Source organism: Nicotiana sylvestris, chromosome 12 (genome assembly GCF_000393655.2).
Source record: "Nicotiana sylvestris chromosome 12, ASM39365v2, whole genome shotgun sequence".
Classification (NCBI taxonomy): domain Eukaryota; kingdom Viridiplantae; phylum Streptophyta; class Magnoliopsida; order Solanales; family Solanaceae; genus Nicotiana; species Nicotiana sylvestris.
The window spans coordinates 79,738,473-79,763,675 of NC_091068.1; the positions used below are offsets into that span (position 1 = coordinate 79,738,473).

General features: G+C 39.2%; 1 non-coding gene across 2 annotated transcripts; it reads right to left on the minus strand.

Annotated features, from left to right (window-relative positions):
- Positions 1-579: 579 nt before the first annotated feature.
- Positions 580-8,747, minus strand: LOC104248385 (uncharacterized). 2 transcript variants are annotated; one of them, XR_011404238.1, is made up of 3 exons: positions 8,642-8,747; positions 6,195-6,323; positions 580-602 (listed from the first exon to the last, which is right to left on the minus strand). It is a non-coding gene; the product is annotated as an uncharacterized protein (transcript). The 2 variants fall into 2 exon arrangements; XR_011404237.1 differs by lacking the exon at positions 580-602 and adding an exon at positions 609-4,114.
- Between the last annotated feature and the right edge of the window lie 16,456 nt (positions 8,748-25,203).

A 25,203-nucleotide genomic window follows, 5' to 3' on the forward strand; every position in this document is an offset into this window, starting at 1 on the left:
ACAAAGACAACAAAATACACTGAAGTTAGAGCATTTAATACAAAATTAAGCTGAGGTGATTAGGGAAAGTTCACAAAGAAATAAAGTCTACCTCAAATTAGCAAATATTTAATGAAACTCTCTGCTAAACTTAAGTTTAGGTTTTACTAAAATCAACTTCTCTCAATCAGTAACATAATCAATAAAGCATGCTCATTATAATTGTAAGATTCATTTAAGCCGAATACTAAGACTTCTGCTAATAAAGTAATACAAATAGCAAAAACATTTATTCTAATAAATGACTCGTCACGAACAATAACTTGGACAGAGGATTATAAACAAGAAAGAAACGGTGAAGAGATAACCCAAGCCAATGATTGCTGAATAGAGGAGCAGTTATCAGATTGATTAGTAGAGATGCAAATAACAAGTCTTACTCTTCTTTCCCAATATGGATGGAAGCATACGAAATCATAGACAGGAGTTATTGTTGAGACCAAAACAACGTTAAGTCCAGTAAACAGTAGAAGAGCTGCCAAAGGCCGAGTTCTGTGAGGCATTGCTGATATATGACTGACGTTGAACTCTTTAATACACAAGCTCACATTCAGTATACAAAACTGAAACGCAAGTTCAAAAAGTCAGATATCTAAAGCACATTAAACAAAACAATGCATCCAACAAATAACCCTCACTGAACAACTTAGAAGTTTAAGCAAACATTAATCAAGATGCTCCAAATGAAATATCTATATACAAAGAACTTTTAAAAAAAATAAAGTAGATTAAAAAAAATCTAAAAATCATACTATCATCAGCAAAAATAAAGGGACACCGGTTTCCTAAAAGTTCTGGTCCAATTAAGCTCTTACAAAGATTATCATTCCACCCTCTATGTAGGATTCAATAATCCTAAACATTTACTTAGTATAATTCATCCGGCTAGTCAAGGGCGGAGCTTTTTGGTTACAGTTTCGGCCAAACCCAATAACTATGATTCAAACTCTGTATTTTCCTTAACAAAACTATTGAATATGTATAAATTATTAATTTAGAGCTTAGTAACTTAAAAAGACTAAAATCTCAACCCTCAAGGGTTGGCCTGGTGGCAATTGACTTGAGCCTTGGGGTTTGCTCCCTTTCAAGGTCTCAAGTTTGAAACTCACTGGGTGCAAACAATTTGAGGGTCATCGGACTGGGTAAAACCTGAATTAACCGTGGTGCACTTGCGGGAAACTCCTTGTCGAGGGCCTGTGCACCCCCGGGATTAGTCGTGGCTCTTAGAGACTCGGACACCCGGTGCAAAATCAAAAAAAAGACTAAAATCTCAAACTCATAAACTTCAAATTCTGGCTCGGACTCTACTGCAAGTCAATCCATTTTATAATCAAACGTCGGATGAGCTTCATCCTAGCTTAACTTTTAGTGTAACTTGGCAAGGGCCAATGTTTCAAAGCCCTCGTCCCCTAATAGATTTTCTTAGCTCTTACGCACTACTAATCTATCTGGGATTCCCCAAATAAGGATTTCTTCATTGCTCTGAAAGACAAGCCCACTGCTCATGGAAGGGTTGTCAACCTTGACGATATGGAAGCCCTCAATTGCAAGGTCAAAGACCTTTTCGTTTATCAAGGTTGGACTAAGTTCTTCTCTATTCCTCCGCCTAAGGTATATGAACCCCTGGTAAAAATGTTTTATGCAAATCTTCGTCCAGTAAACCTGATAGGTTGGAATCTCTAATGTTAGGTAAACGCATTGTTCTTGATTGTGCCCTGGTTGATTCGCTTTTTCAGTGTCGTTATTCTGGTTTTCCTACGCTGTTTAAAAACACCTGGCCTGATGACTTTGAAATTTCCTTTGACCAAGTCAAACAGTGTATTGTTGAGTGTCCCTCTGACCCCCTTCCAAACCAATTAGGTCCCAGTGATGTTAGTTTCGAAACTCGGGTTCTGGCCCACATTGTGGCAACTACTTTGCTTCCCCGTACTGGTTCCTTTTCAACTTTCTCCCAAAGAGACACATTCTTCATATATTGCCTCGTCACCAAACTCAAAATCAAGTTTTCCTGCTCGGTTATCAATTTCATGATCAAAAGTGTTGAAGATCCCACCAGTCTACCCTATGGCATGGCAAATCACTCACATTCTGAAAGCTCATCAAATTTCCCCGTCCAGCTATCCCTTCATCACTGTCTCCAAGTCCTACAATTCTAGAGCCTTTGCTAGTATGGAATATGTGAGTGTCAAAGGCTCCTGGGTTAAGAAGTACGATAGTGAAGCAAAGCATGCCCCTGTAGAGCCCAAACCTTCACCCTCTGTCCCTCATCCTAGTCTTGACAATCCTGATCTTGGTGAAAAGCTTCGTGTTATTGACTCTCAACTCTCTGAAATCAAAAATCTTCTCACAGCCACTCAGTCTACTGTTGGTGACATTCATGCTATTTCCAAGGAAATAGGGTCTGATGTGTCCAAAATTAGAGTAGTTGTTCTCAGAGTTAGGGAGAATGCTGGCAAAGCCTTCAGGGAGATTCATGACAGGTTGGATGGAGTGAGCATCTCAGGCAATGCGAGCTTTGAACAGTTGAAGGAGGCCATATGCAACACCCTTACTTACTTTCTGCGTCGTTAATGTGAATGTTTTTAAGACAATTTCTTTTGCTCTGCTGGTTTTGGGTTGTGTTTTCAGCCTTTGGATAATTTTTATTTTTTTGGTGTGCTGTTTTTGTGGGCTGTTTTGCTAGCCGTTGGATGATCACTATAACTTTTCTACTTCAATGCTATCTATTATGTTTATTTCTTGTCTTGTTCCCTCTTTGCTGATGCCAAAAAGGGGAGAAAAAGTATAGGTACAGGTACAGAAGTCGACTCTGTCATAGACCAGTCAACTGCATACATTGAGGGGGAGTATCATGGACCAGTCAACTGCATACATTAAGGGGGAGTAAAACACAGGGAAGTCGACTGGTGTTTACATTTATATATTATTTTGTCATCATCAAAAAGGGGGAGATTGTTAGATCCAGTTTTAATGATGCAAATAATATGCATATGCAGGAAATCAATTACAAGGAGTCAAGAAGATACTACAAGACTGCTGGAGTCAATCCTTGACTAAGGAAAGAAATCAATCAGCAAAGATTACAATACAATCAGCAAATCTGGACGCCTAAGGAAAGGACTCGCAAAATTGGAAAGAATCCAATCAGCCAATCAATCAGCAAAGAGTATCGACCAGCTGCGATGGAGAGAATCAAGCAAGCCTAAACTTAAGGCACGAATCAAGGGCAGCATTCCGGAAGATCGAAGATTCTGTAAAGATTGGTACGCGACTAATTTTGGAAGAACCAACAATCAAGGAGCAAGTCTTCATTACATACATCTGTTGAAGGAAGGAAATCAAGGAAAAACAACGGCTAGCTATCTTATTCTTGGAAAGAATCAATCTCTTTCCAAGGATCAAATCTCTTGGGTTGTCAAGTCTCGATCGTCATCAAAGTATTTATACCCAGCCTTAGACACTAGTCATATATACTTTGATTAAGCAATTAAGTTTTAATAGTTACAATTCACCCCCCCCCCCTTGTATTTTCAAAAGGGACCTCCACCATGTTTAATAAACACTACGGTTGGCAGGCATGATGGTTAATTTTCATATACTACCTCAAAATTAGTACTTCTCGAACTTTATGGTTGACTCTTGCTAAAGTATTCTTCGAACTTCAGTCTCCATTTGGGTCATGTGTTATGATTTTTCATTGATGTCGTAACCATAAAACTTAATTAGCCCATCCATTTTGACGTGTCAAATTGTTTGGATTCAGTTCTTCTTTCGTCCAGTTCTAGTTTAAATTTTGACATGTGATTTCTTACTAATCAATATAGTTTAAGCAATAGTTAAAATATTATTTTTCCTACCATTTTGTCAAAACATAGTTTTAAGTCATTGGCAGAATGATCGGAAAGATACTACACTGATTAATTAAATAAATCAAATCCATTGAATTGTTAAAGGAATGTGTCAAAAATTGAAATTGAAACAGAAGAACAGGAGAAGATGCGCACTCAAGAGGAGCTGAATCCATAAATGTGATGGCTCAGAAGGATTGTAGCTGAAAATTCCTTTTTAACATGCACTACACCAGGAATATATTGCAGAGAAGGAGATCAATACCAAATAGCAATGCAATGAAGCATTCATAAGCACCAAGAAAGGACCAAGAAGCAAATGGTTCTCTCGACAAAACATTTTATTCAAGAACCCATTGGCAAATACATAAAACAACTAAATAAATCAATCATTGATATAGGAGCTCTAGAGAACATTAAAGTATACTAACCAGTAACACACAAACTTTGCATACAGTATTTCAAACTTCGGCATACGGTTAAAATCTCTCAGAATTAATGTTCAATATGCTAATTGCATCAAATGATTCTTAACTTCAGGGCAAAAAGCTTATAGCCTGTTTTGCCGCTTCTTTATGGCCAAAAGTACTTTTGTGGGCTAAAAGTACTTTTTGCAAAGTTAAGGTGTTTGACCAAGCTTTTATAAGGAAAAAAAGTGCTTTTGAGTAAAAGCAAAAGCAGTTTTTGAGAAGCAGAAAAAATAGATTTTCATCAAAAGCACTTTTTTGAAAAACAATTTCGAAAAAATACACTTAGGGGCCATTTGGCCAGTGTTATCAAAGGCGAAAAGTGCAAAAAAGCTCTAAGGCCCGTTGGAGCTTTAAGCGCAAAGTGCAAATAAAGCGGGGGCTTTAATGAAAAAAGGCGCAACTGGGAAAAAGTAAAAATACGTATATGACAAGAAGGGTTGCTCTGATGGTAAGCAACCTCCACTTCCAACCAAGAGGTTGTGAGTTCGAGTCTCCCCAAGAGCAAGGTGGGAAGTTCTTGAAGGAAAGGATATCAGGGGTCTATTTGGAAACAGCCTCTACCCCAGGGTAGAGGTAAGGTTTGCGTACACACTACCCTCCCCAGACCTCACTAAGCGGGATTATACTGGGTTGTTGTTGTAGTCCAAGACCAATAATTATAAGCATGAATAACAAATATATGGACAAAAAAAAATTTAAAAATTATGATAAAGTGAAATATCAATTGTTCAATGTCGTCTTTTCAGGATTACACTCATTGGCAAGGAAAAGTATGCCTTTGAGCCTTGATGCAACACTAAAGCGCCCGCGAAGTGAGGCGAAGTGCTCAACATGTTTTGAGCCTCGCTTTAGGGCTTAAGCGCGCCTTTGACAATACTGCATTTGGCCATAAAAAATAATTCACTTTTTTCGAAATCAGTGTTTGGTCATGAAAATTTCAAATTTCACTTGAAGTTGAATTTCGGAATTTTTCGGAAATTTGAAAAACGTTAACAAGCTACTTTTCAGAATTCACTTCAAATCACTCACAAAAATTCAAAAACAGCTCCAGATTGTATTCATGTCCAAACATAACTTTAATTTTCAAATACCATTTTCATTTGAAAATATTTTTCACTTTTTACCGGAATTTCACAATTCTTATGTCCAAACGTCCAACTTAGAAGCACTTTTTAAAAGCCTGGCCAAAGACTAATTGTTGCTCAAAAGTGTTTTTCAAATTAATTAATCAAACACAAATTGTTTCTCACCTAAAGTACTTTTTTTGAAAAGCACCTTTGAGAAAAACACTTTTCAAAATAAACTGATTTTAGATGCTTGGCCAATCATGTCACAAATGCCTACCACCAAGATCAACTTTTCACAAAGTATTAGTACAATTTTTATCACAGAGCAACTCCTACTTTACAATCCATCAATTTAGATATTTATTACACAGGTAACTGGGATTAGCGTTAGTTTGGTCTACAGACCATTCATAGTCGATGCAAATGGTGGTCATCTTACATTACATGGACTAACGAATATTTGAAATGTGACGATAAGTAAATAAGTATTTGTAACGCGAGAATACTCAACGTTTCTCACTCTAGTAAAACCCTTTTCTGTGTCAAAGCTTTAGTATCTCAAGGACCTTTTCATCTACTCTTGTTACAAATTATTAGAGGTCCAAATACAAATCTTAAAGTGAGAAAAGGGCAACTACTAGTATACTTTATGCTATGGCTTAGTCATGTTGTTGAGTATAACACTATAAATAAAAACAATGTATAAGCAAGAGAAAAGCAAGTTCAAAAAAATATAAGAAGAAACAAAAGGAATCATCAGAGTGATTAACCTCGATAGTCAACACTTGAGTTCAATTTAACAACGGGAGGTCGTCCATGAATTGATTGAGAAAATCTGCTGGAATCCTGGTGGTTGCTGATCAATTTTCTCCTGTTCCACTCATTCTGAATTACTTACTCTGTAGCGTCTCAAAAGCAGCAAATTATCAGGATAATTACAAAACCACTATAAAACCATACTTTTCGAGTAAGACAGTAAGTTACAGTAAACTCATACATAAGAGAGTTAACAGTGTATGCATTGGTAAAGAAAACTGAAGTGTCAGAATGTATCTCTCAAAATTTATAATATTTTTATAGCTCTATTTTTTATTAGCCGAATCCCCGCATCCGTATCCATATCCGGATCCGGATCCGGATCCGCACCCTTGAATCTTAAAATTTAGATTTTGCCGAATCCGAAACTTGGATCCATCCACGTATCGGATACCCGCAAGCAACTTAGGAGTAAGTTACAGTAAACTCATACATAAGAGAGTTAACAGTGTATGCATTGGTAAATAAAACTGAAGTGTCAGAATGTAGCCACCACCTACAAATAGGTTTTTTTTACCCCTGGAAGTATTTTAAAGGGAAAACCACATTTTCTGATATAGAAAAGGGGTCAAAACTAAAATCTGATTGCAACATTCAAATGGTTTTCTGAGTTTCCAACTACAATTGATTTTGCAATTCTAGGTGTCCTAGTTCAACTTTTAAGATGATTGTATTTCAAGCTTTGTTTGATAGGCCTGTCATCGAGTAAATAAAGCGGCTTCTAGCCCATTACTGGAAAAGATATCCTTTTCAACTGGGTGGGATCAGAGTCAGGAAGATGTCGTGCATTTTGGAGTTCAGGAAGATGTCGTGCATTTCAGAGTTCAAGTTTTACCCTCACAAAAGTTAAAACAACTTTGCATGCAGGGTGTGGTGAATATTCCATTCAGTAATTGACCATAAAGCTGATTTACTGGCTACGTCCTCGGAAGGCCTATCCGCCATTCTGCACAGTACATGCGGAGTTTTTTAACTTTTTCAAGAAGGGATCCGAACCCTGGACTCTACGAGTTGTTCCTGTAGCATAGCTAGTGGGGATCCCTGCAAGCTCAGCCATCACAGCGCAAAGTGCCTCATGCGCATCAGACAATTCTGGAGCACTCTCTTGATTTTTAATATTTTCATATTCAAGACCTACCTATTATATATGAACCAACTACAAGTACCATAGTGAAGGATCAAAACTTGCACGAGCTTGCTTTTTCCAATATACATCTCACTAAGAGGTCTAGAGCATATTAAATTAAATGAGTTAAGGAAGCACTAAATAAATCTAATTGGGTTTTAGGAGATTTCCAAGGAACAAAAGAACTATTCTAGTAAGAGCCTTCTCTAAATGAGTCCCACCACTCATTACAAAAGAAACGAAAGAGCTCTTTATATAAATAGAGGCTCCAGACTTCAAATGACTTTTACAAACTAAAGTTAACTAGAAGACAACAAATAGATATTATCTTCTAATGAATAACTTGAAGATGACTAAATTGACGCCTAAAGGCATAGCCTATCTTAGAGGTGGACACCTCACAATACAAAGACTTACAGTCACCACGTTTTGACTCGCCGGGTTAATAACCACTAAAGATCAGCATTGAAGGGAGATGAATCACGGCAAAGGCATTTCATGACATCCTACACCTCAGGTGTAATAAGGCTCAAACTAGCCTAAAATATTCCATGACATACTTTATGTAATTACATCCACCTAGAACCAGAGTACAAATGTTTTAGTGTAAACCAAATGATAATCCTCCGGAATGAGTTTCAACTTAACTGAAGGTTGTACAGGTAAAAAAAATGTTGACCCTTAACATACTACAGAGTAGCACACTTGCAGTACAAGAAAGAACCCTATAAGACCCACTATTAAAAAAAATGGCAGTTCCATAGATAAATGTCTTCATAATTGGTTGTGGGGTTTTCTCAACTCATGTCTCTTTAAGTTAAATTTATCGTTTCCCATAAATCACAAATCTAATACGTTTAACCAAAACTTTTCATCAAATTAATAAAAAAAGAAATGTTTCTTTTAACTGAGAAAACTTGCTAGCATTACATAGCTCCAATATCAGAAATTTTGTATAAACATTGATTCTTTCCTTTCCCTAAGATTGGTCAACTACCTTCAATACAATCAACTCCAGGGAAGAAACAAAACAAAAGAGGAGTAAAACCTCAGAAATTAACCCTTTAGTTCTGGAAACAAACAACAAATTCTCAAACTTAACAAAGCTTCTTTATTATTTTTCGAATTGATGTGGTTTGTCCTAAGTAAAAGATGCGGGACACGAATCCCAAACAAAAATTACATAACAATCGAAAGATAACAATTTCAGTAATTGGGCAAAGTAAGAGAAATAGAAACAAAAGTTCAATAGCGTAACACAAAAAGAAGATGTACCTCAAAGACTGATTCTTCAGCAAGGAAGAAAAGTACAGAACAGAGAAACTTTCAAGAGCCGAGGGATTTTGTGCGGAGCTAAGGGGTGTAAATGGGGCAGGGCAGGTTAGGGCGGGGCGGGTCAAGCCTTGACCCGCCATGTTCGTTTACCCTCTTTTATTTTTATTTTTTCTTTATTTTCTAATTTGTAATACTATGTTTGACTCTTTTTTTAACTTTTTTGATTTTTTATTGTACTTTATAAAATTGACATATGAATAAGAGTTGTTTATGTATATCCCTTGAATAAAATACATTTTTTTATGAATGTTATGTAGCTTATTAAAGAAAATCTTTGAATGTTAGGTAGTGAGGAGTAATAACAACAAATCATGACGTGCAGGAAAATACTTCTTGTTGCATCTTGGAGCAAATAAACATCCTATAAGCATTGATGGCAAATTGTTTTGCGTATATTATCCAAAATATTTCTAACTTCATTTTGTCACTAGTTTCATCTGTATTATACCTCTTCATTTCACTCAATTGTTTATTCATTTTGTAGAGTAGAAAAGGTCACTTCTTGATTTATGAGGATTTACCTTCGAGGATTTTCAATAACACTAAAGTGCCTAAGCTAAATTATAAGCCCTCCTCGTGTACTTTGTTCTATTCTTTCTCTTAACGATTGATCTCAACATACATTATAGTATCAAAATGAAAATTCTGATAGATGAGTTAGTATTGAGTAAAATATATTCTATCTCTTATTTGAAGAATTTCATATATAGAAAATTGACAAGCATTTGCTCTTATCCCAATCTAATCACTGCTTCAACCAGTTGCCTTGCTAACCAGTATCAAATGAAAACATAGCAATCTCTATACAACCCACCCTACCCTATTAAAAAATTTCAAAAATAACATTTTGCCCTGCCCTGCCCTGCCCCTGGCCTCACCATGCCCCAATTGTCATCCCTAATAGCTAGACGTGTATGTGAAGGGTCTTATTAAAGAGCAGAAATTACATATATGACCCTAATATTTTTTGTTATTATTGTAAAAAGCATATTATTAATGTGGCAAATATTTGAAGGCATTCCTAAACCCGTCAAACAACAATTACTACGATTCAATCCCAAGTTAATTTAAGTTTCTTTCTATAAATTCTTAAAATCGTAATATTTTGGGTTCATAATATTTCAGTATAGTCCTCTCATTTTAAAAAAAAACACAGACAAATGGTCTAAGCCTCCCACAACTTATTAATCACTTGGTATAAAATACTTCATTAGAGTCCAACTGAATATTTGTCACGATCCGGATTTTTCACCCTCGGGAGTTGTGATGGCGCCTACTAGTGAAAGTTAGGCAAGCTAACAATTTACTTTTTTTTCATTTTTATTCTTTTAACAATTATGAACCAACAATTTATAAACAGGGAAATTTAAAAGTGGAAAACTGAAAAGTAATATACTTATAAAGATGTTAATACCAATCCATGCGTAAACTACCCAAGACTGGTGTTACAATTTCACGACTGTCTAGGAATACTACAAATAAAGGCCCGAAAGAGTTATTACAACACTGTCTCTGAAATATATAAAAGAAACATAATAACAGGATAGAAGGAGACGCCAAGGACTGCGGACGCCTGCAAAACTACCTCGGATCTCCAAATGGACTGAAGGTAGCAACCCAAAGCTAAGATTCAAAAGTTGTTGCACCTGGATATGCACACAGTGCAGAGTGTAGTATTAGCACAACCGACCCCATGTGCTGGTAAGTGCCTAGCCTAACCTCGGCGAAGTAGCGACGAGGCTAGGACTAGACTACCAAATAAACTTGTGCAGTTAAATCATATACTACGAAAAATAAAAGCAGAAATGTACAGTTAAGTATGGGAGGGGGAAATATGTTGCGGGGACATCGAATAATAACAGAAGAACAACAAGTAAATATAAGGATCACCTCAGTTCAATTGAAGATAGGAAGGGGAATCATGCTGCGGGATCCAACAGGTATCAACAGAAAACCAACAATTAAATGTAGAGAAACCATAACTCAGTTATCAATAAAAATCAGGAAATCAAAGACAAGTGCACGACATCACCCTTCGTGCTTTACACTCTTCCTTACCCAAGCAACAATCATAAAGCAATTTGGGCAAGGGAATCAATAATATCACAGTAAAATCAAGTAACAACAAAAAATCAGTAAATAAACGTAAAGAACACCATAACTCAATTATCAACAAGAATCAGAAAAATCAAGGACAAGTGCACGGCATCACCCTTCGTGCTTTTACTCCTGTCCTTATCATAAAATCAATATAAATGGCACGGAATTGTATATCATGCGGCACGACATCACCCTTCGTACTTTTACACTCTTCCTCACAAAATTATATACGGTATCACCCTTCATGCTTTAACACTCTCTTACCAAAACAATACACGGCATCACCCTTCGTGCTTTAACACTCTTCCTCATCCAAGCAACAATCACAAAGCAATTTGGGAAAGAAAATAAATAAAATCACAACAAAATCCCGGCAAGGGAACAATAGTACAACAATCAAATTCCGGCAAGGGAACAATATCAAAAGCATCAACATCTCGGCAAGGGAGATAGCATTAAAAGCAACAACATCCCGGCAAGGGAGACAATATAATAATCCTCTTCTCTTTTTCACATTTACTTCACAACTTGAGCCAATGCTCTATAAGGTTCAATTGTCAATTATACTTCCACAATTCATTTTACAACTTGAGCCAACGCTCTTCAATATTCAAATACCAATATTACTTCCACAAGCTTTGCTCAACAATAGAAATCATCACATAAGGCATGAATAATACAAACTGAGTCACATTAATCATAGTATAAGACTCACGTGCATGCTTGACACCAACTTATAAATACTCGTCACCATGCATATACGTCGTACTCCTCAAATAACACATAGCAAATAGGACACAACTCCTAATCCCTCAAGCTAAGGTTAGACCAAACACTTACCTCGATGCCACAAATACAATTCAAGTCTCAACTATCGCTTTCCCTCTTGATTCCACCACCAATTCACTCGAATCTAGCCACAAGTTACTTAACTATATCAATAAATGCTAAATGAATCAATTCCAATGCATGAAAATAGGTTTTCTAAAGTTTTTCCCAAAAAGTCAAATATCGCCCCCGAGCCCACATGGTTAAAATCCAAGGTTCGAACCAAAACCCGATTACCCATTCCCCCACTAACCCAAATATATAATTTGTTTTGAAATCGGACCTCGAATTGAGGTCCAAATTCCCAAAATTTGAAAACCCTAGGTTCTACCCAAAATACCCAATTTTTCCCATGAAAACCCTTGATTTTGAGGTGAAATCATGTGAAAAGATGTTAAAGATTAATGAAAACGAGTTAGAAATGACTTACAATCGATTTGGAAGAGTACTTATCTTTGAAAAATCGCCCCAAGGTATTTTGGTTTTGAAAGGGTTTGAAAAATGGTTGAAATGCGTCTAAGTTATGATTTTGCAGGTTGCAGATGTCGCAATTGCGACCAGGGTTCGCAATTGCGAAACCCTCAGACTGCTAACTTCGCATTTGTGAACAGGGGTTCGCATTTGCGAACCTTGAGGAATCCAGTCTCCTTCGCATTTGCGATACTGCCTTCGCATTTGCGATGTCGTATTTGCGACCAAGACAGCACAGGCCACTATTCGCATTTGCGATGCATTGCTCGCATTTGCGAAGCCTGCAGGCTCTACAACACACCAGAAATTCCTTAGTCCAAATTTCACTCCGTGGCCTATCCAAAACTCACCCGAGCCTCGGGGCTCCAAACCAAACATGCACATTATCCTAAAAACATCATACGGACTTGCTCGTGCAATTAAATCACCAAAATAACATCAACAACTATGAATTTAGCTTCAAAATCAAAGAAAATCTCAAGAACTTTCAAAGTTTCAAATTTTACAACTAAGGTTCCGAATCACGTCATATGACCTCCGTTTCTTACCAATTTTTACCAGCTCAACTTAAATCACATATAAGACCTGTACCGGGCTCCGAAATCAAAATACGGGTCTGATACCATCAAATACCAAACACATTTTTTTTCAAAAACTTATATATATTCCAGAAAATAAATTTCTTTAAAAATTCATTTCTCGGGCTTGGGACCTCGGAAATTGATTCCGGGCATACGCCCAAATCTCATATTTTCCTATGGACCCTCCGAGACCGTCAAATCACGGGTTCGGGTCCGTTTACCCAAAATGTTGACCGAAGTCAACTTAAATTCATTTTAAAGGCAAAATTTATTATTTTCACATATTTTCACATAATGGCTTTCCGGATACGCGCCCAGACTGTGCACGCAAATCGAGGTGAGAGATAAAAAGGTTTTTAAGTCCTCAAAATACAGAATCTATTTCTAAAACAAGTGATGACCTTTTGGGTCATCACAATATTTCTTTTCAAAGAGACCTCTATTTTTATAATTTAAAAAAATGAAAAGTGAACGGGTAACTACCTATTTATATATCTTTGTTTGCATTCTAAAATATAATCATATTATCTTGTAATAGGTAAAAATTTATCCACACAATATATGTACCAAATCAATGAAAGCAAGGCACATGTCTTCTTGTCACGACCCTAAACCCGAACCCGGTCATGATGGCGCGTCTCGTAAAGACAAGGCCAGCCGTCACTTCCTATTTTCCAATTTATTAATGATTAAGCATTTGAGAAACAGTTGAAACATGATAAAATAGTTCAAAGTAACAGATAATATCATAAATACGCGGAAGAACAACCCAACACATCCATATATCGGGGTATCACTAGTCATGAACATCTATAAATCCTACTACAAATCTGATAAGTCTATAAACTATTACAATTGTCTAATCAGAGATAGAAATGATAAAGAGGGAGAAACATGGGTCTGCGGACGTCAAACAGCTACCTCGTGAACTCCGAATGTCCGTCGGGAGCTCTCAACTCGCACTGGCAAGATCAGCAATGCCTGAATCTGTACACAGGGGTGTAGAGAGTAAAGTAAATACTCCAACTCAGTGAGTAACAAATGAAAATAAAGACTGAAAGCAAGAAATCACGTAAGTCACAAAATATTTTATAATGAAGCAGTAAAACCGTTTAAAATCAGTAAATCAGTGAAAGATAGGTAAAATTCTTAAACTTAAATGTAGCTTTATGAAAAGCCTTTTTCAATAATTAAGCAGGTAATTGACAGTCAATTATGAAAAATAAACACATAAAGGCTAGCCCCTCGGGCACAGTATCAACAAATCCTCCATTCGGGCAATATCTCAGAACAGTACCAGCCTCTCGGGCAATCACATAGAACAATACCAGTCCCTTGGGCTTAATCTCACATCACAATGGGTACCCTTGCTCACTGGGGATGTACAGACTCCTGGAGGGGTCCCTTACGGCCCAAGCGCAATATCAAGCCACCTCGTGGCATCATCACTAGGCCCTCGGCCTCATATCAATCAAGCCACCTCGTGACGTACATATCTCAGGACCTCGGCCTCATAATCAATATCAAATGTTTCCTCACAACATAGGCTCTCGGCCTTACTCAGTTAAAAATCCTCACAAGCCACTCGGGCAGTAGTAAAACATGTTTCTCAGCCCAAAATATCATTTAAAAGATCATGTAAGTGTTAAAACAAAGTAAACATGGCTGACTACGAAAACAATGAAATATAACATGACTGAGTTCAAGTATAAAGTCAAAACAGTGAGGAAATACCAGTAAAAATCCTCGAAGGGTTCAAATAGTTGGCACGAAGCCCAAATATGGCATTCAACCCAAATAATGATGATAGCAAATAGATTTCAGTCAAATACGCGATAAAATCATCAATCGGGACGGACTAAATCCCAATCCCCAATAGTGTACGACCCCACGCTCGTCATCAAGCATGTGTCTCACCTCAATATGGAACTACGATATGCAATCCGGGGTTTCAAACCCTCAGAACATCATTTACAATCATTACTCACCTCGAACCGGTCAAATCTCTAGCTCGCGATGCCTTTTCCCCTCGAATCGCCTCCACTCGTGTCGAATATATCCAAAAGCAGAACAAGGACGTCAAAATATGCTAAGGGAAAGAAGCCCAAGCAAAAATAATCAAAATACGACACAAATCCCGAAATTACCAAAAACCGACCCCCGGGTCCACGTCTCGGAATTCAATAATTTTTACATCAATAGATTCCTTATCTCCCCATGAGTTCATACGTATCAAAAGTTCTAAAATCCGATCTCAAATGGTCCACCAAATCCTCAATCAAAGGCCTTAGTTCCCAAGCCCTAGTTTCCCCAAATTTCACCCTATATTTCTATGATTTCTAGCTCTAATCCGTGTAATAATAGCATAGGAACTAGTTTTAGGTCCAAATTCCTTACCTCAATGGAGTTCCCTTGAAATTCCTCTCTCAAATCGTCCAAAAAGCTCCAAAGCCGAGATAAAAAATGGTGAAATAGCTCAAAATTCGCGAAGGCCACAATTTATACTTTCTGCCCCGAACTTTTCGCATATGCAGCCCAATACCCGCTTCTGCGGTACCGCCTTTGCGGTTATTTCTCCGATTCTGCAAAAATCACTTAACTTACGATTTTCCGCTTCTGCGATCCCTCATCCGCATCTGCAACATCGCAGATGCGGTCCATCTCATCGCTTCTGCGGTTCCTGACTCCCTCAGCACTTTCCGCTTCTGCGACCTCCCTTATCGCACATGCAGTCCCCAATCCGCAGGTGCGGAAATACCAGAAGCAGCTGCAACAAAATTCCAACTTCTCCGTTAACCATCCGAAATCACCCCGAGGCCCCCAGGACCTCAACCAAAAGCACAAACATATCCTAATACCTTATTCAAACTTGTACCAAATCTTCAAAACACCTCAAACAACATCAAATCAACCAAAACACATCGGATTCAAGCCAAATTTTCTAAAATCTTCCAAATTCCACTTTTGATAAATAACCCCAACCAAACCACATTCAAATGACCTTAAATTTTGCACACACATCCCAAATGACACAACGGAACTACTATAACTCTCGGAATTCCATTCCGACCCCTATATCAAAATCTCTCCTACCAACTGGAAATCGCCAAAATTTCAGCTTCGCCAATTCAAGCCTAAATCTACTACAAACCTCCAAAATTCATTTCGATCATGCTCCTAAGTCACAAATCACCTCCCGAAGCTAACCGAACCATCGAAACTCACATCCAAGCCCTCTAACATATAAGTCAATATCCGGTTTACTTTTCCAACTCAAGCTTCCTCAAAAGAGACTAAGTGTCTCAAACCTTAACAAAATCATTCCGGATTCGATCCGACCAACCCGATACCACATAACACGGGTAAACAAAGCATAAAGAAGGAGAAATGAGGAAAACAGAGCGGTAACTTATGAGATGACTGGACGGGTCGTCACATCCTCCCTAACTTAAACAAACGTTCATCCTTGAACAAGTCAAGAAATGTACCTGAAGCCTCAAATAGGTGAGGATATCTGCTCCGCATCTCTCGCTCGGTCTCCCAGGTAGCCTCTTCCACGGGCCGACCTCTCCACTACACTTTCACTGAAGCTATATCCTTTGACCTCAACTTTCGAACTTGATGACCCAAAATAGCTACTGGCTCTACATCATAAGTCAAATCATCATCCAACTGAACTGTGGTGAAATCCAGAACATGAGACGGATCCCCAATATACTTCCGGAGCATAGAAACATGAAATACCGGATGCACACTCGATAAGCTGGGTGGAAAAGCAAGCTTATAAACCACCTCCCCAATCGTCTGAAGCACCTCAAAAGGCTCAATGAACCGAGGACTCAATTTACCTTTCTTTCCAAATCTCATAACACCCTTCATGGGCGAAACTTTCAACAAAACCTTCTCACCAACCATGTAGGACACATCTCAAGCCTTCTTGTCAGCATAACTCTTTTGCCTCGACTGCGCTGTACGAAGCCTCTCCTGAATCACCTTTACCTTTTCTAAGGCATCCTGTACCAAGTCTGTCCCCAATAGCCTAGCCTCACCAGACTCGAACCAACCAACGGGAGATCTACACCACCTCCTATACAAAGCCTCATATGGAGCCATCTGAATACTCGACTGGTAGCTGTTGTTATAAGCAAACTCTGCAAGCGGCAGAAACTGATCCCATGACCCTCCGAAATCAATGACACAAGCACGCAACATGTCTTTCAATATCTGAATAGTGCGCTCGGACTGCCCGTCCGTCTAAGGGTGAAAAGCTATGCTCAACTCAACCTGAGTACCCAACTCTCGCTGCACAGACCTCCAAAACTGCAAAGTGAACTGAGTGCCCTTACTGAAATGATGGAAACTGGGACACTATGCAACTGAACAATCTCCCGAATATAGATCTCTGCCAACCGCTCTGAAGAATAGGCAGTACATACAGGAATGAAGTTAGCGGACTTGGTTAGCCGATCCACAATCACCCAAATAGCATCGAACTTTCTCAAAGTCCGTGGAAGTCCAACAACAAAGTCCATAGTGACCCTATCCCACTTCCACTCTGGAATATCTATCCGCTGAAGCAAGCCACCTGGTCTTTGATGCTCATATTTCACTTGCTGATAATTGAGACACCGAGCTACAAATCCCACAATGTCTTTCTTCATTCTTCTCCACCAATAGTGTTGCCTCAAATCCCGATACATCTTCGCGGCACTCGGATGAATGGAGTACCGCGAGATATGGGCCTCTTCCAGAATCAACTCCCGAAGCCCATCCACATTGGGCACACAAATCAGGCCATGCATCCTCAATACCCCATCGTCACCAATGGTCACATCTCTAGCATCATCATACTGAACTCTGTCCTTAAGGACAAACAAATGTGGATCATCATACTGGCGCTCTCTGATGCGATCATATAAGGAAGACTGAGAAACCACACAAGCCAATACCCGACTGGTATCCGAAACATCTAATCTCACGAACCGATTGGCCAAGGCCGGAACATCAACTGCAAGTGGTTTCTCCCCAACTAGAATATATGCCAAACTCCCTATGCTTACCACCTTTCGGCTCAAGGCATCTGTCACCACATTGGCCTTTGCCGGATGGTACAATATAGTGATATCATAATCTTTAAGCAACTCCAACCATCTCCGCTGCCTCAAATTGAGATCCTTCTGTTTGAACAAGTGCTGGAGGCTATGATGATCAGTAAACACCTCACAAGACACACCATACAAGTAATGCCTCCAAATATTCAACACGTGAACTATGCCAGCCAACTCCAAGTCATGAACGATGTAGTTCTTCTCATGGGGCTTCAACTGACGAGAAGCATAAGCAATAACTCTACCCTCCTACATCAATACACAACCAATGTCAACTCTCGACGCATCACAATACACGATATATGAACCTGAAGCTGATGGCAAAGCTAACACTGGAGATGTGGTCAAAGCTGTCTTGAGCTTCCGAAAGCTCTCCTCACACTCGTCTGATCATACAAATGAAGCACCCTTATGAGTCAACTTAGTCAAGGGCGATGCAACAGATGAGAATTCCTGAACAAACCGGCGATAATAACCCGCCAAACCAAGAAAACTACGAATCTCTATAGCTGAGGACAGTCTGGGCCAACTTTGAACCGCCTCTATCTTCTTCGGATCAACCTGAATACCCTCATTGGACACCACGTGCCCCAAGAAAGCCACTAAAATAAGCCAAAACTCACACTTGGAGAATTTTGCATAAAGCTTCTCCTCCCTCATTCTCTGCAACACAACTCTCAAATGCTCCATGTGCTCCTCCTAACTACGCGAATACACTAGAATATCATTAATGAAGATTATGACAAACGAGTCAAGATAAGGCCGGAACACACTGTTCTTCAAATGCATGAACGCTGCTGGGGCATTAGTCAGCCCAAAAGACATCACAAAGAACTCATAATGACCATATCGGGTCCTGAAAGTTATCTTAAGAATATCCGAGTCTCTAATCTTCAACTGGTTATAACCTAAATGGAGATCAATCTTGGAGAACACTCTCGCTCCCTGAGGTTGGTCGAATAAATCATCAATGTGAGGCAAATGATATTTGTTCTTAATTGTTACTTTGTTCAATTGCCTATAATCAATGCACATTCTCATGTGCCATCCTTCTTCTTCACAAATAGAACCGGTGCACCCCAAGGTGACACACTAGGACAAATGAACCCTTTGTCAAGGAGTTCCTAAAGCTGCTCCTTTAATCCCTTCAACTCCGCTGGTGCCATACGATATAGCGAAATAGAAATGGGCTGAGTGCCCGGCACCAGTTCAATACCAAAATCAATATCCCTGTCCAGTGGCATACCCGACAGGTCTACAGGAAACACATCGGGAAAATCCCTCACAACTAGAACATAATCAATAATGGAGTCTCAGCACCGACATCCCTCACAAAGGCTAGATACGAGAGACAACCCTTCCCAACCATACACTGGGCTTTCAAGAATGAGATCACTCTACTGGGAACATAATCAGTCACGCCTCGCCACTCGATCTGTGGCACACCCAGTATAGCCAATGTGACTGTCTTAGCATGACAGTATAGAATAGCATGACGCGGAGATAGCCAATTCATGCCCAAAATGACATCAAAATCCACCATACACAATAATAAAAGATCCACACGGGTCTCCAGACCCCCAATAGTCACCACATATGAACGGTACACACGGTCTACAACAACAGTATCGCCCACTGGGGTAGATACATGAACATATGAAGCAAGAAACTCACGGGACATACCCAAATAACGAGCAAACTATGATGACACATAAGAAAAGGTGGAACCGGGATCAAATAATACAGAGGCATCTCTGTGGTAGACTGAAACAATACCTGTAATAACAACATCTGAAACAATAGTATCGGGTTTGCCTGGAAGTGCATAGAAACGGGCCTGACTACCACCTGATCGACCTCCCACTCTAGGGTGACCCCTAACTAACTGACCTTCACCCCTAGCTGGTTGGGTGGGTGGTGGTGAAGTAACTGGCGCTGAAGCCGATGACTGACCCCTACGCTGAGATGAACTCGTAAGATGACGAGGGCACTACCTCCACATATGGCCCATCTCACCACACTCATAACAACTCCCAGGTGTTGGAGAACGGGACTGAAGGGAACCCCTCGCACCTGAGTGACTAGCATATGCACTCGGCATAGAAGAGCCTTGAACTGATGGAGCACGGGACAAACTCTGAGCTGGAAGGGCACTAAGTGATGACTGGCCCTGATGAGAACTGTGAGTACCATGACCCGATGATGCCCCACAATAACCTGGGTGAGCTGGCTGAGTGTCACGACCCAAAATCTCACCTGTTGTGATGGCGCCTATAGTGGTACTAGGCAAGCCTCAACTCAACATCTCAACACAGTAGAACTTTTAAATAAAGGCAGGAGCAATTAATATTAAATAAAACCTTTAAGAATAGAATATAACTCTAAAAGTACTAAACAATCCATCCCCAAAATCGAGTGTCACTGAGTGCATGAGCATCTAAATGATAACAACATTCGACTGATAAAACACTGTCTGAAAATATAGAACAGTAGAATATGAAAGGAAAGGAGAGTCAAGGTCAGCGTACGCCATGCAGCTACGTGAATAGTTTCCTGAGTCTGACTCCTCAATCAGCAACCGCCGTGACTAGAAGTGCTTGGATCTGTACACGAGGTGCAGAGGGTAGCGTGAGTACCCCAACTCAGTAAGTAACAGAAATAAATAAGGAACTGAGAAGTAGTGACGAGCTATGCAAATACAGTTATCTCAATAACTTTCAAATAAGAGTAGTCAGACTTTCGATTTAACAGTTTAAGCCTCATCAGTGCGTACTCAAATAAACCAGATATCAAATATTCCAGAAATATGTACGATATGGACAAATAGCAACTAAGTGTAGCAATTAACTGAAAATAAATATGGCCTCTCAAGGCAACAGTTACTCAACTCATCTCAACAGCTCAATCACTCGGCTCTTAGCTCTCAATAATCATACTCAATAGGTACCTGCGCTCACTGGGGGTGTGCAGACTCCGGAGGGGCTCTTCAGCTCAAGCACTATAAACTGCACGGACAACTCACGTGCTGCACGGACAACTCACATGCTATCATATACCTGTGCTCATTGGGGGGTTGTAGGCTCCTGGAGGGGCTCCTTCAGCCCAAGCGCTATAATCTGCACGGACAACTCACGTGCTATAATATAATATCTGGATCCGCACGGACAACTCACATGCTATAGTATCAATATATGGATCCGCACGGACAACTCATATGCTGTACGGACAACTCACGTGCTATAATATCAATATTTGGATCCGCACGGACAACTCGCGTGCTATAGTATCAATATCTGGATCCGCACGGACAACTCACGTGATGCACGGACAACTCACATACTATAGTATCAATATCTCACAACTAGGCCCTCGGTCTTACTCAGTTATCAATATCTCCAGTCTCTCGGACTCTCAGTAATCATATAAACATCCCAAACAGAAGTAATATCATGTATCAACAATAAACAGTAAGAGACAAAGGCATAATATGCAAGAAAAGCTATGACTGAGTACAAACAGTAATTTAGCAGCTAATTCAGCAAGTACACGACCTCTCAGGTCTCAACAATGATCACATAAGTCCTAAACATGATTTCTAACATGAAGTACAATCAATTTCTATGAAAACAGAGGGAACATGTATTAAACAGTAGGCCAATTGATTCCATAGTCTCCCGAGACGGACCAAGTCACAATCCCTACGGTGCACGACCACACGCTCGTCACCTAGCATGTGCGCCACCTCCAAAATAGTCGTACGACAAAATGTCCGGGGTTTCATACCCTCAGGACCAGATTTATAACCGTTACTTACCTCAGTTCGAGCAAAATCCTACTCCGCAATGCCTTTTCCTCTCAAATCGACCTCCGAATGCCTCGAATCTAGCCACAATAATTCGATTCAGTCAATAAAAATTATAGGAATTAATTCCATATGAAATTCTACATTTTCCATTAAAAATCCGAAATTGTACTAAAAATTTGCCCGTGGGGCCCACATCTCGGAACCCAACAAAAATCATGGAATATGAACCCCATCCAACCACGGGTCCATCCATATAAATTTTACCAAAATCCGACAATAATTCGGCCTCCAAATCATCAAATCATATTTTCAAATTCCTAGGCCCAAATTCCCGATTTACACCTCAAAAACACGTAAGCTAGCCGGGATATTCAATGATAATTCAATAATATTGACTAATAATGATCACAAGGGACTTACCTCAAGAATTCCCATGATTTCTCGCTCAAAATTGCCCAAAATCCGAGCTTGGAAGTAAAACAAAATGGCAAAAACCCGAATTGTTCACTGCTGGACTTAAAACTGTCCAGAATATTTACGACACTGTTCATGCATGTTACTGTTCACGCGGGTTACTGTTCACGCTATTGCACATGACTACTATTCAGTGTACTGTTCATGCCACTGTACACGGCTACTGTTCATGATGCTGTGAAAAAAATGCAGCAGCTGCCCAAAGAGAATTTCGACAGCTTTTCTATCCGTTAACCTTCCGAAATCCACCCGAGGCCCTCGGGACCTCAACAAAATGCATCAACCTGTCCTAAAATATCATAAAAACTTAGTCAAAACCTCAAATCACATCAGATAACACTAAAAATCGCGAATCACATCCCAATTCAAGCCTAATAAAACTAGGAACGTCCAACTTCTATATTAGATGCAAAAACCTATCAAATCAAATCCGACTGACTTCAAATTTTGCACACAAGTCATAATGACATAACAAAGCTATAGAAATTTTCAAAACTGGATTCCAAACCCGATATCAAAAAGTCAACTCTCGGTCAAACTTTTCCAAAAATCTTCTATTTTTCAACTTTCGCCAAAATGCGGCGAATTGTCCTACGGACTTCAAAATCCAAATCCGAACATGCTCCTAAGTCCAAAATCGCCATACAAAACTATTGGAATCATCGAAATTTCATTCTGGGGTTGTGTGCTCAAAAGTCAAATCTCCGGTCAAACTTAAGAAATCTTTAGCCTTAGATTTCTAGATTTCGTTAAATGACGATAATTTGATCTCGGGACCTCCGAATTTGATTTCGGGCATATGACCAAGTCCCAAATCACGGTCAAAACTTGGATCCAGGTTCGTTTGCTCAAAATATTGACCGAAGTCAACTCCGTTGACTTTTAAAGCTCTAATTCACAATTTAATCCATTTTTCACATAAAAACCTTCCGGAAAATTATATGGACTGCGCACGAAAGTCGAGGAATTATTGATACCGCTTTTCAAGGTCATAAAATACCAAGATAATTATTTAATTTAATGATGACATTATGGGTCATCACATTCTCCACCTCTAAAACAAACGTTCGTCCTCGAACGTACTAAGAATTATTCTTAGGTTACCAAATTGATGATTTTACTTTTACACAAATATTCGCGGTTGATCCCACATTACCGCATTCGACATAAGTTCGACAACACCATTTCAATTGAGATTATTTACTTTATCCATATTTGTAAACTTTAAGACCAAATTTCTTACACTCCAATCATTTCCAGAAAGGTCCAATTTTCACGTCAACACACGATATTAGTCTCGACTGACTATAGCAACTCGTGCCTATGCACCCATCAAATACGGGGCGTTACATTCTCCCCCACTTAGGGTCATTCGTCCTCAAATGAGAAGTAGAGTTCGTCCTCAAACACATAATGTAACTTATCTCTTTCTTTGCACATCTCAATATCCCAAATTTTTCAGAATGTTTGGCAGAGTCTCCCCTGTAATTGGAACTATCCACCTGTCAGAGTAACACCAAAACAACTCCTAATAACATGTACACAACCCAACAAAGCACCACAAAGTATATATTAATAACACTAATCTCCGCATTACAAGCATGACATTATCACAATGATATCTTGACATGAAACGCATCATATGTATGACCATAACCACATCTCTGGTCTTAGTAGTTGTTCATAATAGATTACAACATCGCCAATTAACCTCATGTTAATAAAATCTCGTTTTAAACATCCTGTTTACTAACAACGAGGCATGAAGATCTCATAATTACTTACCCATATTAATAAGTAACAATTTACATCCCTCGGGCACTCACCTCGTAGTCTAAACTCAATAATTACAATACGAATCTAGGAAATTATGCACAAAGATATTCATACAAAAATTTTCAAATAAGCCTAATAGGCATGACTCCCTACAAGTGCTATAGCACAAATATTAATTTCACAAAGGGAGCATTTAAACACATAATTTTTTTTCTTTCACCATAAGGACCTCGTCCTTATATAACATCTACCACAGCTTGTAGCTCGGTTTAAATATTTCACATTATATAAAACACGAGGATCTCGTCCTCAACTCTGTACCACAAGTAATATGCACATTGTGTCAAATTGGAACATTCCATTTTCTTCTTTTGAATAATTTTCCGTTTAACAAAATCACAACACATAATGATAGACATAGCTATCTCCATCGAATCTCCCAACAAGAGTATTCACATAAGCATATTTCAAAATTATGAAGCTCACTCATAAGTGGAGTACAATAGGAGGACTTGCCTCGATACTCAGAACCGAATCAAGTTAACAAAATTGTTACTTTATAATAATTCGAGACCGTACTTGTAACGACACCATCTGGTGTTGTGACCTCAGCCATACCATAGAAAATATATCAACGGCTCGGTCTCCACCTCTAGGAGTCTCACCTTCACCTCTAACATCCTGACCCCTACCTCCGGTTGGCCATATAAGTGGAGTAGTAACTGTAATGGGGCACGTAGCCTGAGTGCTTTTACAAAATATGTTTCTCCTAAGTCTAGGACAATTTTTCCATGATGTGCCTAGTACAACCACATTCATAGCAATCCCTTTGAGGGTTCGGCTGCTCATACTGAGTCTATGCTAGATAACTGGAATAACCATTATACAAACCTCGTGGCGGTGGTGCATTAAAAGAACTTTCTGGAGCACCCCGAGTAATCAGATATATTGACTGGGTTGGCCGACTGCTCGAGCCCCTGTCATAATGATTTGTAGTTGTAGAGTAGAATCCACTAAATACTTTAAAACCTCGAGACCTCTTGGTCTTCTTAGCTTCCTCTTTTCCTCATCCAGAACACATTCTAACATTTTGGCAATTTATACCACTAGCCGAAATGAATCATCAACTTGTAGCTTTCCGAGTTGTACACAATTTCAAGATCATAATTGAGTCCTTTAATGAGTCTGTGGATTCGCTCTCTAGCTTAGGAACCAAAGTAGGAGTATGACGGCTAACTTATTGAACCTGATGGCATATTCTGACACCGTCATGGTGACCTGACACAACCGTTCAGACCCCATATACCACATATTACAGAGAATCTGGGAGACAAACTCCTTTAAAAACATTTATGAGAA